The sequence below is a fragment of the Taudactylus pleione genome, unplaced genomic scaffold (genome assembly GCF_031769625.1).
Source record: "Taudactylus pleione unplaced genomic scaffold, aTauple2 ptg000386l, whole genome shotgun sequence".
NCBI classification, from domain to species: Eukaryota; Metazoa; Chordata; class Amphibia; order Anura; family Myobatrachidae; genus Taudactylus; species Taudactylus pleione.
The window spans coordinates 4,172,211-4,185,772 of NW_028284787.1; the positions used below are offsets into that span (position 1 = coordinate 4,172,211).

The 13,562-nt window shown below is 43.0% G+C and overlaps 1 long non-coding RNA gene across 1 annotated transcript in view; it reads left to right on the top strand.

The window, feature by feature from the left end:
- The window catches only part of LOC148507694 (uncharacterized), a 38,750-nt gene extending 25,668 nt beyond the window's left edge, over positions 1 to 13,082 (top strand). Inside the window, exons 3-4 of the long non-coding RNA XR_015869666.1 lie at positions 10,539 to 10,585; positions 12,483 to 13,082. This is a non-coding gene — a long non-coding RNA (uncharacterized LOC148507694). The remainder of the gene's footprint in view (positions 1 to 10,538; positions 10,586 to 12,482) is intronic.
- Positions 13,083 to 13,562: the final 480 nt, after the last annotated feature.

Consider the following 13,562-nt stretch of genomic DNA (forward strand, 5'->3'; position numbering starts at 1 on the left):
GTGGTTAGAGTACCTTCATCTGTCTGTAATGGGTTAACTACCATTGGTTTTCTAGTTCCTTGCAATAAATTTGTTAACAATTTTCCCGTTTTATTGCTGAATTTATGAAATTTGTAGTTTAGTAAAAATAGATGTCTATCTCCTTTACTTTTCTTGTATTCATCAAAATGAATTTTTGCTTCATTACATAATGTTTTAGTGGAGGGAGTCAGGTTAGTTTGAAATATTTGATAAGCATCAGTGAGCTTAGGCCCTCATTCAGACCCGGACGCAAGTGACCGTTCGTACATTTGGCGTACGTAAAAAAATATTTAAATTCAAGCACACGCTCGTATTTTCGCTCGCAGCCAAACATCCTCCCCAAACTCAGGCGACCCCTCCTCTAACTAACGAGCGTGCCAAATAGCGAGCGTACATCCCCGAAGTGGCTTGAAGGGAACGCACGCACTAGTACTACCCGGACGTTGGACTGTCAGATTTCGATTAACTGCTCGTTTATTCTGCCTACCTCCCTCAATCGTAACATGCCAATCAATATATCAATTAGCTTAATTGGTTGTTTTTTTGTTTTTTTTTACACAATGCAATAAACTTTATTCATGTCCGTGTTTGTGTTTACCCGCAGAATACGTACGGCTTAAACATTCGCTTTTAATTGTCAAAATACATGTTAGCCCCAATTAAATAATTGTTCTATTTGTTTTTCTACCCGCATATTTCCCGGAGTTCATTTCTTTATGTAAATTTGCTTACGCATGTCACTGCATCAAGCCTATCATAAGTCTCAACAGATTTCTGGCCCTGTCGAACACATGACTCATACACTAACCAATAGAATTGCTCCTGTTAATTTCCCAAATACATTAGCCAATCATAAAATTTGGGTGCACTTTATCAAAAATGATTTTTAAGAAAAACACCATTGCCATCATGAGAGCCTCCGCATTCACCAGGCGCGAGCTGCTGGTGCTTACGGAGGTGATGGATAGGCGGATCACCATCCAGCCTCCACCCATCACCAACCGCGTGAAGCATTCCGCATATGCGGAGGTACGGGCCCGCCTGTGCTCCTTCGGCTCACGCCGCCATATCGGGCAGCTGGAGCGCAGGTGGTCAGACCTGCAACGGCAGACGCCCTGCTTGCTGGCATGCTTTCGCATGCAGATCGCAGAAAGTAAGTTTTATGGATTGTGGTTTTCATGTTTGTCTTTGTGGCCCTAACTGCGTGTGCATGTTTTCCCTGTATTTCATATTTATTCATTCTCCTCATATCTGCATGGCCATGTTTTCCCTGTATTTCATATTTATTCATTCTCCTCATATCTTTTAGGGGCCCAGCGAAGACTACGCCGTCAACGTCCGGCCAGATGTCGATCACGGCCACTCTCCCCAACCCCCAGCCAACACTCCAACTCCAGTCATTCCCCTATTCCCCACTCCTCCCCAGCCTTCCTACACCCTCAGCCTGAAATTTCGGGCCTCCTTTCCCTCCGTCCCAATTCCCCCTCTCCTCCAACCACCCCTCTTAGAATGACCCCCTCCCCGATGTCGGTCATTACCCCGCCCCGATCTTTGGGGAATGGAGCCACCTCCGAGGAGGACGATGGAGGGCCTTCCGTAGCTGGCGATGGGTCTTCCGGTATGTTTTTCTTTGCGGTTTTTTATCGACACAAACTGTTTGTATGTAATCATGGGTGGTTCCTTTTTTTGGGTTTTTTGGCTAAACTTTTGGGGTTTTTGGTGATTGCCTTTACCTGTTACTGCTGTTTTTCACATACACATATCACACCTGTCGGAATTTGTACATAGGCCTTGTATTTTTGGCCTACACCATTTTAGTTTGATGAGTTTAAATGCTGTTTTTTTTTTTGTTTTTGGTGGAGTTTGGTTTTGGCATTTTTTTTAATGTGGTTTCACTACTGTTGTATTAATCCCCACACTTTTCTCACCCACAGAGGAACAGAGGCGTCGGGCCGAATTATCCGCCTGTGTGGCCCAGATGCACAGCAATATCATCGGGGTGCTGGTGGTCCTTGACCATATGTCGGTCCTCCTTAGGGATTAGTTTTTTTTTTTGGACCATTATGTAAATAAATTGTTGTTTTTGAAGTAACGTTCTGGCTCATTCGTTTTTTCAAAAGAACAGATTGTTTACCCTGACATAAGTAGACTGTTCCAGCAAGGATTTCCATTTTTTTACACTAAGAGTGTGTGTTGTATTTTTATGTCAAACAGCCACAAGAAACACATAACAGTAACAATCTGAATTCCCTTTTTTTGGTGTAGTCACAATTAGATATTTCTACATTTTACAGGTTCCTAGTTGGTGTGCAAGCTGCTTAGGCCAATCTTACGAAGCAAAATGATTGTACAGGCTTCCTTTTGGTGTTGGTTTTGACCCTGAAAAAAAATTACAATTTAGCTCAACTGGCGTCAGTACTGGATTACCCCTTAGTCAAATGTAACGTGTGTGAACCTGGTTACACTTGCTGGTAACGTTCCAAAAAAGGTACAACATTTCACTCTCCAAACATTTATTATCAACATAACTGAAAAATCAAAGTGGTCACTCACAAACAAAACACACAGTGATAATCTCAAATACAACATATACCAAAAAAACAACATCACAAAACAAAAATTCAAGAACTGGTTGACGAAGGACCATGCCAACATGATTCCACAAATATGGCGTTGCAATAAGGGTTCCAGAATATATCCCCAAAATGTCCACATACAGGTTTTGTAAGGGTAGCAGGAAGTAGTCATCGTTGGAGTGCCAAAGATTATGTGAAAAAACAGAAGATGTATAAAAAAATTACCAAAAAATTAGATGTTCTCAAACAAACCCAACCACATTAGGTATCAACACTGTTTTTTTTCAAATAATTACCTAAAAAATCTGGCCACCACATCATCGCGTATGGCCCCCCCACATACTGACCTCCGACCAACCTTGGGGGGCCATCCTCAGGTAAGGCATCCTCTGGCTGCATTGGGACACCACTCCTTATGGCGATGTTGTGAAATATCCCACACAGGACCACAATTTTCGAAACCATATCCGGCAAATACATGAGTTCGCCACCAGAGCGGTGGAGGCATCTGAATCGGCCATTTAAAAGGCCGATACAGCGCTCCACCACTTGCCTGGTGGCTGTAAGTGTGGAATTATACTCACTTTGTGGCCCTGGTGTGGGAGCCAAATAAGGAGTGAGCAGCCAGGGCGTGCAAGGGTAGCCACTGTCTCCTGTGAAAAAGAATAGTCAACATCAGGCTCACTCTGTATGAAGCTTAACATTGTTATGTACTAAAGGTCTCCACTTACCCAGAAGCCACGCATCACCAGCTTGTAGGTTGGTTAATTTGTGCCATATCCCTGATTGCCGGATGATGAAGGAGTCATGTGCACTTCCTGGTAATTTTGCATTCAGGGACAGGATCTGGAGGGAGGCATCACATACCACCATTACATTGAGGGAGTGATAGTGTTTCCGGTTTCTAAATATTGCCTCCAGCCGTGCTGGAGGCTGAAGTGGTATGTGAGTACCATCCACAACCCCTATGATGTGTGGGAAGCCAGCTATTTGGTAAAAATTGGCCTTGGCCACACTAAGGGCACCCATATCCAAAGGCATTTGAATAAAATGATGGAGGTGCTTGAAAAGTGCCTCCATCACTGCCCTCAGGATCCGGGAAAAGGAGGATTGGGAGATTCCCACCACTATTCCCACCATTGTTTGAAACGATCCTGAGGCACAGAAATGTAACACCGCCATAAATTGCGTAAGTGGTGGAATTGCTGTTGGATTGTCAATTTGCCGCTCAAGATCACTCTCTATTAATGAGAGAGTGTCTATGTTGATTTTTGGAGGAAGACGGTATCGTCTTAAAACCTCATCATCTGGCATTCCAAAAAGGCACGTGTTCGAAATATCTGGGGCCTTGCACGCCTACGATGCCTATGCCTGGGACGAGATTGAGGTTGGTCAGCTTCCGGGCGCAGGGCCAGAACAATCCGACCCATATCAACCTGAAATGGCAACATTGGAATGTCAGGCTTTTTACCCCACCCATTAAAAATAAATTTTACTTAGCTTGAAAATACCATCCATTGATGTTTACATGCCGGGGTATTGTCATGATATGTTGTAACTGCAAATAATCACATCAAAAATATACATCATTTTATGCTGGCCATATCATTATCAAAAATTTAAGCAAGACAAAACATAAAAGGGGACACACACATTTGGCCTAAGAGCAAAATGACGTTGCGCACACTACGTCAAATTGAGGCCAAATGTAAGCAACCAATGCTCCCGAAAAAACACAAACAATTTTAAGGGATGAATAAACATTTCACAAAGCGCTAATTAGTTCGCAAATAAAAGTCACAATAGTAAGTAGTAAAAATGCGCTAATTAGTTCGCAAATAAAAGTCACAATAGTAAGTAGTAAAAATGCGCTAATTAGTTCGCAAATGCAAGTCACAATAGTAAGTAGTAAAAATGCGCTAATTAGTTCGCAAATACAAGTCACAATAGTAACTAGTAAAAATGCGCTAATTAGTTCGCAAATACAAGTCACAATAGTAAGTAGTAAAAATGCGCTAATTAGTTCGCAAATACAAGTCACAATAGTAAGTAGTAAAAATGCGCTAATTAGTTCGCAAATACAAGTTACAACAACGCCGTGTAAATAAAAAAAAAAAAAACACAGATTTCGAATTGGCAAAAACAAACGTTACATGTGTAAGGCCAACCAAAGTTGCGTAAAGACAAACAAGAACATTTCCAAAACAGTTTAACAAATTAACTTACCAAGAGATAATATATAAGAATCCGGAACAAAATGTCTTTGGGGCAGAGCCAAAATAAAACCTAAGAGAGATGAAATGACGGGAAAAACTTATTAGAAAAACAGAATGAGAGACAAATTGACCCAAAGTTAGACTTCCCCAAACTTACCAAAACTGGAAACGACCAAAAAAATTAAAAGGGAAAAAAAACGAACGGAAATCCAAAAAAAAAATAAATAAAAAATAAAAGTTCAACAAACGCAATCTCCTACACCAGCCAACAATCAACTCCAACCAACGTAACCTCCAACATTCAATAAACGCCACCTCGATTCGAGACGCCCCAAGCCATAAATAGTGTTTTGTTTCCCGCACAAATTAAGGAAGGATCATAGGAACGCACAATCAATGATGCGGCCGCAAAATAAGGACGCATGTATAAATACGTCACGAGACAAAAATACAATTCTGGTGTATTTCTAGATTGAAGCTCACACATGGCTACAGACCAGGGAAACAATGGACAACAGTCAGGCGGTAAGTATTTCATGCATTTGACTCAATGATTAATTAGAAACATAATATTGTGCAAGTTGTGAAGTTGACAATTCTCCAAAATTACACACATAGGTGAGGAGGATGACATGGAAGAGGCTGCTGGGCCCAGTATTCCGGGCAAAGCTGCCAAAAAGAAAAGGCAGCCACAATTCACAAGAAAGGAGATGGAGGTTTTGATTCAGAAATGTGTGGACATCCTGCCACAGGCAGACAGGAATATGAGTGCTAGCCAGAAGTGGAGAATGTGGGAAGAGGTAGCCGTGGATGTCAATAGGGTGGGTGATTATGTCCGTCTAGCCCGGGATGTCAAACGGCGGTAAGTAAACACTTGACCACCCTAAACCCAAAAACCAAATAAAAAAAAAAGAAATGGTTCCAATTTAACCCACAGATGGCAAGACTTCAAATATCGCCTGAAACAAAAAATGGCGGACAGGGCTAGGCATGCAAGGGGGACAGGTGGAGGTCCCACCCCTGTGTCATTGGAGTTTACTGATTTAGAAGAGCTGGCACAGGGGTGTGTGCAGCCTGTGGAGGTGTTTGGCGTGTCCAACATGGATACGGACATGCCAGACTTTGCGGCTCCTCATGTTGTCCCAGGTAAATGTTGTGATGTCACCAACTCTGAAATGTTATTGTGCCAATATGTAGATTCTAATGTGAGTCTTTTCTCATTTTTCCAACAGAGACACAGGCGGATGAGTCTGCTCCAGAGGGGAGCCTTGGCCGCAGAATTTCTGCTGGCTCTGCAGGGGAGGAACCAGTACATCCAGCTGAGGACCCTGCAGAAGCCAGTCCAGGGCAATCCCCCTCGCAGGCAGTGTCCCTCCTCACAGAACTCAATTTTAAATCGGATTTCCATACGGAGATTCTGCAGAGGATGGACGCCAGTCTGGTACGGGTGGCTGAGGCCCTGGAGCAAAATGCTGCGACCAACACGACCATTGGTCAGGCCCTTGCGGAAAATACCAGGGCCAACATCCGCATCGCCACTGCCCTTGAGCAGCTTGTTCGCCAGCACATGGTGGAGCCGACCTCCCTTCCTGCCGGAACATCAGGATCCTCCACCTCTGGCACAACATCAGCCAATCCTCCAAATGTGCCTAGCCCTGTGCCTAGTCCAGAGGCCACAACATCTGCCTCTGGACAGGCCAGCCCGATGACATCCCAGACCCGGTCTGGCGCCCTCCCTCCCCCAGCCAAACGGGTGAAAAAACGGTGACACCATTGGCTACTTTTCCCACACTGCTTCTGTGCTTGCCTCATATTCCTTTCTGGCCAAAACTTCCCTCTCCTTTCTGGTGAATTGTTTTTAATTTTTGAATTTTCGTTTACCAAAAAATTATTGTTTGCACAATTAATAAATATTGTGGAACACTGCCAAAAATGTTTGAGTTAAATATGTGTATTTTTTTTTGGGTGGATACCAATAAATTTACCACAAATGTACGACTTTGTATTCTGACATTATTGAAAAAATGGGTTACATTTAATCCGGGCACACAAGCCTACAACGTTCAAACTAAATAATTACACATTGAAAAAAAAAGGCTCGTTAAGGAACGTTTAAAACATTACCTAAGGAGGAAAAATCACCTTGCAAACACAAAATGAGGGACCAAACTTAAACATGATGACATTATTGTTACAATAGTCCAAAAACGAACACATTGCGGCCAAAATACACCCCCACAAATGTACGCTAATTGATTGTGTAATCCAGACATTAGCAGCTATGATTTCCACCTGCGTTCGGTTTTGTGCTATCCAAAAAAACTGCTTTCCAAACACATACCAAGCCGTTTTTCAATCCAACACTAATTGAGTTTTTGACAAGCCGTGATTAATCGATGATACATCGTGGAGTGCCAGGACGGAGGAGAATGCCATCGCCACTGTGGTCGAGTTATCCAGCCCCTAAGCTATGCGAGCATTTTGAAGGGAAAGAGGATCATCCAGTGACGTATGAGTTGGAACGAACACATTTGACGTTCGCATTTGTTAATGTATGTACGCCCAAAAAACGCCTCGCCACGCCTGCGTTTTTCAATCTCCACCCCCGTCAATGCCCAAAAACGGCCTGTTCTGTCAATCACATTTGACATGTCACTTCCTGTACGCTATTTGACGAACGAGACAAAAAAAACTCGCAATCTGCCGTACGCACATGCGCAGTGTAACACCGATGCATGCGCGGTTACTCAACATCGGAACGCAACGAGCGTACTGCTGTTAATGAACGGCTCTGAATCAGGGCCTTAGTCTGAATATCTAAGTATGCCTTTGCTAATCTTTTTTTTTCTGTTGAAACATAAAAATAATATTACCTCGTAGAACTGATTTTGCAGCTTGCCAGAATAATTAACTATTAGAATCTGCATGAGAGAGATTAGCGTTTTTATAATCCATCCATGCTGTCTCTAATTTATTGTGAAAAGAAATTGACTGTGAGAGATATGTTGGGAACCTCCAAAGTCGGTATGGTCCTCTATCTAAAGTTGTCTGTATTGCCATCCAAACCAATGCGTGGCCAGATAAAACTATTGACTCAATGTTTGTTTCCAGAACTTGTGGGAATAGAGAACAAGATGTTAAAATGTAATCTATTAATGAAAGGGTATGATGGGCTGCAGAAAGACAAGTATATTCTTTTTCTATGGGATTAATTGCCCTCCAGATATCTATTAATTGAAGTCTCATAGCTAGAGCAGGTATTCCTAATTTAGGTAACGACATTGAAGAAGAGGCATTCTGCAATCGGTCCAAATATGGGGAGGAAATTAGATTGAAATCACCATAAACTATCATAGAATTTGAATTACAATAGCTTGGTTAAAAGTAATTGAAAGAAGGACTTCTTATAAACATTTGGAGCATAGACATTACAGAGTACATATTCGGTTTTGTCAATACACAACTTGCTTATAACATAGCGCCCATCCGGGCCTGCTTCTACAGAAATTACAGAAAGAGGAATGGAGCGTTTGGCTAAAATAACAACCCCTCGTGATTTGGAATTAAAAGGAGCTGCTGCTATTATTGTCCAATTAAGCATTTGCAACTTAGTCATCTCTTCTGCCATTAAGTGAGTCTACTGAAGGCAAACAATATCAATTTGTTGCTTAGATAAGTACATAAGGATTTTACGTCTCTTCACTGGAGAGTTTATCCCTCCTACGTTCCACGTACCAATTTTACGTGCCATATGAGCATATGATAAACAGTAAGAATAAATCTATTATATAAGAAGCCATAACTTGACATACATCGTATTGTGATATATAGTGACGGGGAAGGAAAGTCCACAAGGGGAGAAAAACAGACAAACATAGACATGGGGAAGACATAACTTATTATACTCCTTTCCAATAATGAGATAAGAGGTAATAATTTTAAAAGTATCAAACTAGTCAATATTTTCAGTAATACTTCAAACATCTTATCTTATTTATATTAAATAAGACTCAACAGACCTCCGTGCTATAACCCTCTGATGTTTTTTTTTGGTCCAATCTAGATAAAATCTTTCTACCTAAATGTGTAAATATAATTTTTCTATAGTAATGCAGAAACTTTTCTAGTGTAGTTATATATAAGTATAGAGCATTTAACAATCTAATTATACTTAGCCATTGATTTGAATAAGTTCGCAGTGAATCTTCTAGGACTTCAACACCTAAAGAACTGAGTCATGTTAAACTTATCAAGTTCTTTTTTTGGTCAAAACAAGTCAAGAAAAACAATTGAAGTGATATATGGATATGATGAAATCAGCTTGCTGTAGATGGAACATCTGATATATCTTGAGAAGTAGCCTCACAGATATAGGCCATCGCATCTGATGGATTGGTAAAGTCCTTGTAAGAAGAGCCGTCAAACAATCAAAGTCTGGCTGGATAGATAAGAGCAAACTTACGTTTGTCCGCAGCTAGTTGCGAGCACACTTGGGAGAAAGCCTTCCGAGCTCTAGATAACTCCACAGAATAATCTTGAAAAAGATAGAGCTTCTTGCTCTCCCAAATAATTGGCATTGTTTTCTTCTTTGATGCCATCCAGAATGCCTGCTTGTGCAGGTAATTTAGACATCGAAAAAGTACAACTCTCGGTCGCGTATTAGTTGAATCAGAAGTTTGGCCCAGTCTGTGTACTCTCTCCACTACTAAGTTACGACATTCCTCCTCAATACTAAGTATGTTCGGCAACGTATTACGGACAAAGTGAGCAAGTGCTAAACCTTTGATAGTTTCCGGAAGACCAACTAGTCTAATGTTATTGCGACAAGACCTATTTTCTAGGTCGTCAATTTTATTCCATAAATGATAGTTATCTTGCTCCAACTTCTTCACTGTATGTTTTAGTTTTGAGACATCCTGAAAAGCTTCTCCCACTCTCTGTTCTGTCACTGTAACCCTATGAGTTAAATCCTTTAATTGTGACATAATATCGGAAACAGCTTGGGATAGAAGTGGGCCCATCGTTGCTTTAATTGCTTCCACGACATCATTATAAGTAATAGGAGCATCTGATACATTGCGGTTTTGTTTAGGAGATAATGAGTCTTGTGGTAATATAGCTTTTTTGGCTACAGGAGATGCAGGATCTTTACCGGTGCCTGAAGACATTGCTGTTCCAGCTCGGCGTTTTTCTTGCCTCTGTTGTTGCAGTTTCAGCGGGCCAGATGAAGGAAAATATTTTTCCATAGGAATTAGGCGTGTTATATTGTCTTATAATAAGAACAGTCAATGGATCTTTTAGAGAAGGTAGAGTTGTGGGTTAGCAACGGATCTCTGTGTTGGCAGTTATTACTGCATCAGAATTATATTCAGGTTGTGGAGTGTAATTATTTTGAGCACCACATGGATTAGAGAACAGTCATGAAATATGTAATATATAATATTAGCAGGCAAGTATTGAGACCTGACCAGCAGTGTCTCTAAAATGAATAAACTTTATATGCTGATGTCGTTTCCAGTGGTTGTGGGGAAATAGCAAGGTGGAAATTGCTGTGTGAATCTGGATGTGGAAGGGTAACTCTGCAGAGTATATTCATTATTTTGACAGAATCTTAATGACAGAATGGCTGACGGCTCTATCAATAGTGTCTAGCTGCACTTAATTGTTACCTCAAGTATTAATATAGTACCTATTGTTATAGGGATGCCTCTTCTTATCTCCTCAGACCTGCAACCAGCGCCGGTGGATGAAACAGCGTCCCCAATCCTCCAGGTGAGGTTGCGATCAGTCAGGTCAAAAATCAAGGTTGCGAGCTCATCTCCAGTTCTAAGCCACACTCTTGATCAGCGGGCGGGAGCGGGAGCAACGAGAGATGGCTCACTCAATGCAGCAAGCTTGAGATGTTTATCTCGGCCCTGCAATGTAGCGTTACCAATGCTGGTAGTATATAACGGCTTCCTTCGTTCTCCGGATGCGGCCACGTTTGGTCAGACCAAAAATCGAGGCCGCGGTCTCAACCTCAGTGCTAGGCCTCACACTAAAACAGCGGACGGGAGGTTCAGGAGATAGCTTAGTCAGTGCAGCATGCTCCGGGTGTTTATTACAGCTCAAGATGGCTGTACTCAGACCGCTTACTTCCTCCTGGTTTCTCTATTTACCAATCTCCCTAGGGAGAGCTAATCTATCTGCGTATTCCTCTGTCCACATCCAAGCCATGCCCCTGTGATACTGTATTTTAAAATGATTTGTATTTTTAGTTATTCCTTTAACCATTGTTGTCTACTATAGTGAAAGCTATTTTGTTATTTTTAAATGTTGTTTATATATGACAATAGTTAGATGAAATTAACGGCATCATATTACAACTAACTAATATGATTGTTTATCTATTTTTGTCGGGTCATCCCTTATTTGGCAATTGCAGCCCATATTTCATATTCATGTTTCATATTTGAACACAGATTCCCGATGATCAGGAATCTGTGCAGGCACCTGACCCATTCTGCGCATGTACAGAACGGGTCTGCTATCCTGCATGTAGACTGGCAGCAGACTGTCATTGCTCAAGTGTCTGCTGCCATTTGTGGGTGGGGAGGGGGCAGCATTAGGGTGGAGGGAAGAGGTCAGGATCTCCAGCTTCTTCCTCTCATCTGTGGCGGCTGGCTGTGTGACCTCATGGGTCAGCTTAGCCGGCCGATGTTCCGCAGATTATCCAATGCTGTGTTGGACAACACAGTTCGGCTAAGTAATGCAGCAGGAGGCATGATGCCTCTTGTGCTTTACCATATCGGCACAGACGGAATTGCAAAGATGCTTGTGAGCAGCTTTGTAATTCCGTCCAAAGCTGAGTAAGACTAAGACTTCTTAGCCGAGATGAGACCATCAGCAGTGAGTGTGACAGCACCAAGCACCATGAACAGTCTAAGGGCCAGATTCATTATGGATAGCTATTGTGATTGCAATTGCAATTACGCATGCAGTCTAACTGCGAAAATATGCTAATGATTGCAATCGCAATGCCATCGCAGCCAAACATAATGATGCCCACTTTACCTTACACACATCCGTAGTACTTTGCAAGTCCTCAAAACCATCGGTAACATCGAGTACCATCGGAGCCTCATGCACACTTGCACAAGGTCAGACCTTACTCAGGAATTGCTAAATTCATCGCATGCAGAGAAAGCCCAAACTGCGAGTGGCATCACAATGGCTATTTTATGCATGCCTCTGTAGCGGCGTTCAAATGCACTGGCATGGCTGCATTTCGCGAGTCATCCCCCCATCAGCACCCCCAAATGGTTAGTTCCTGTCAATTACTCTGCGATGGATCTGCGTAGTCACTTCAGGGAATCTTTGCGCACTGCGATGCATTCACATGTGCAAAATGCAACAATCGGCCGATTGCATGCTTAATCACAGTTGCGATCGGTAATGAATCAGCACATTGCTATTAGACATCACTATATCCGTGAATTAGTGGATAAAAAGTCTATCAGCATAGACTATGTAGAAAGTGACGATAATGCTGCTGATATGCTAACAAAGGGACTGACGACACAATTGTTGATTGTGTTTTTGAAAAAGTGTAGACTGTAATACATTTGAAGTGTTTATGTGTTTTACTGTTTATTATTTGTTGAATAACTGCAAATCTTTTTAGTTGCAGGTGGACTTTGCTGACAAAGGCTCATGTAAACTATAATATGTTTTATGTAACTGGAGACAGCCCTGTGCGAAGGGGTGGTGATAGAGGGGACTGCACTTCTGCATTGTCTCCTCATCTGATGGGATGCCATGGTGAGATGACGTAACTGCCAGGATTTCTCACATGCGCGAACTTCATTTTCACCACTGTGTAGAGTGTTGCAGTACTTAACTCCTGTTAGTGAGACCTGTATTACAAATGTGACATCCATTACTGTTACCACTGTTAACCCTGTGCTTACTGCTGTGTTATAGCTACCACTGCTGTTAACTCTGTGTAGGGGCATATCTATAGTGGGTGCAGGGGGTGTGGTGCACACAGGCAGGCTCACCAAGAGCCATGGCAGGCCTGGTTAACAGGGTGCATGGCCTAATCGCGGGAGGCCCCCTTCCCAGAAAAAAAACAAACAGTTTTGCAGTGCCACAAAGTGGTGCTGCGCACTTGGGAGGGGTTGTGCTCTGAGCCCACTCAACCCAGCTCAAAAGCAAGGGGGGGCACGATCAGTGTGATCGCTCCCCCCCACTGGCATAGGAGACAGCAGCCATGAGCAGTCTCCCACTGCAGCTCAGCACACGCTGTGTGCTGGGCTGCTGTAAGGGAGGGGGGCGGCACCGGGCCCCTCAGGAAGCCCGGGCCCAGGTAATCTGCACCCGCTCCCCCCCCTCTCGGCACCCCTGCACATGGGCACCTGGGTCCAGGGGGGCCTGCACCACACACCCTGCCCCCATATTATCTAATACTTTCCTCTCCGAGGTCGAGTGTCGGGTGTCTCAGTCCTGCACAAAATGCCAGAAAATGGGCACCGCTGCCATTTGTTCGGCGTTTTGTGCATGCGCAGTGAGAAAATCTGTGCATGAGCAGTAGACTCTGGGCACAGACTAGTGCCCAGAGTCTACTGATGCTGCGGTCGCCAGTCAGCTGCGTCAGTCTGCTGCCGGCCGCCGGGCAGATAGGAGGGGGCCCCGGACGGGGAAAGTACCGGGTCCCCTCCTCTCTTAATTTGCCCCTGACTCTGTGTATACCATGTGTTACCAAATAATC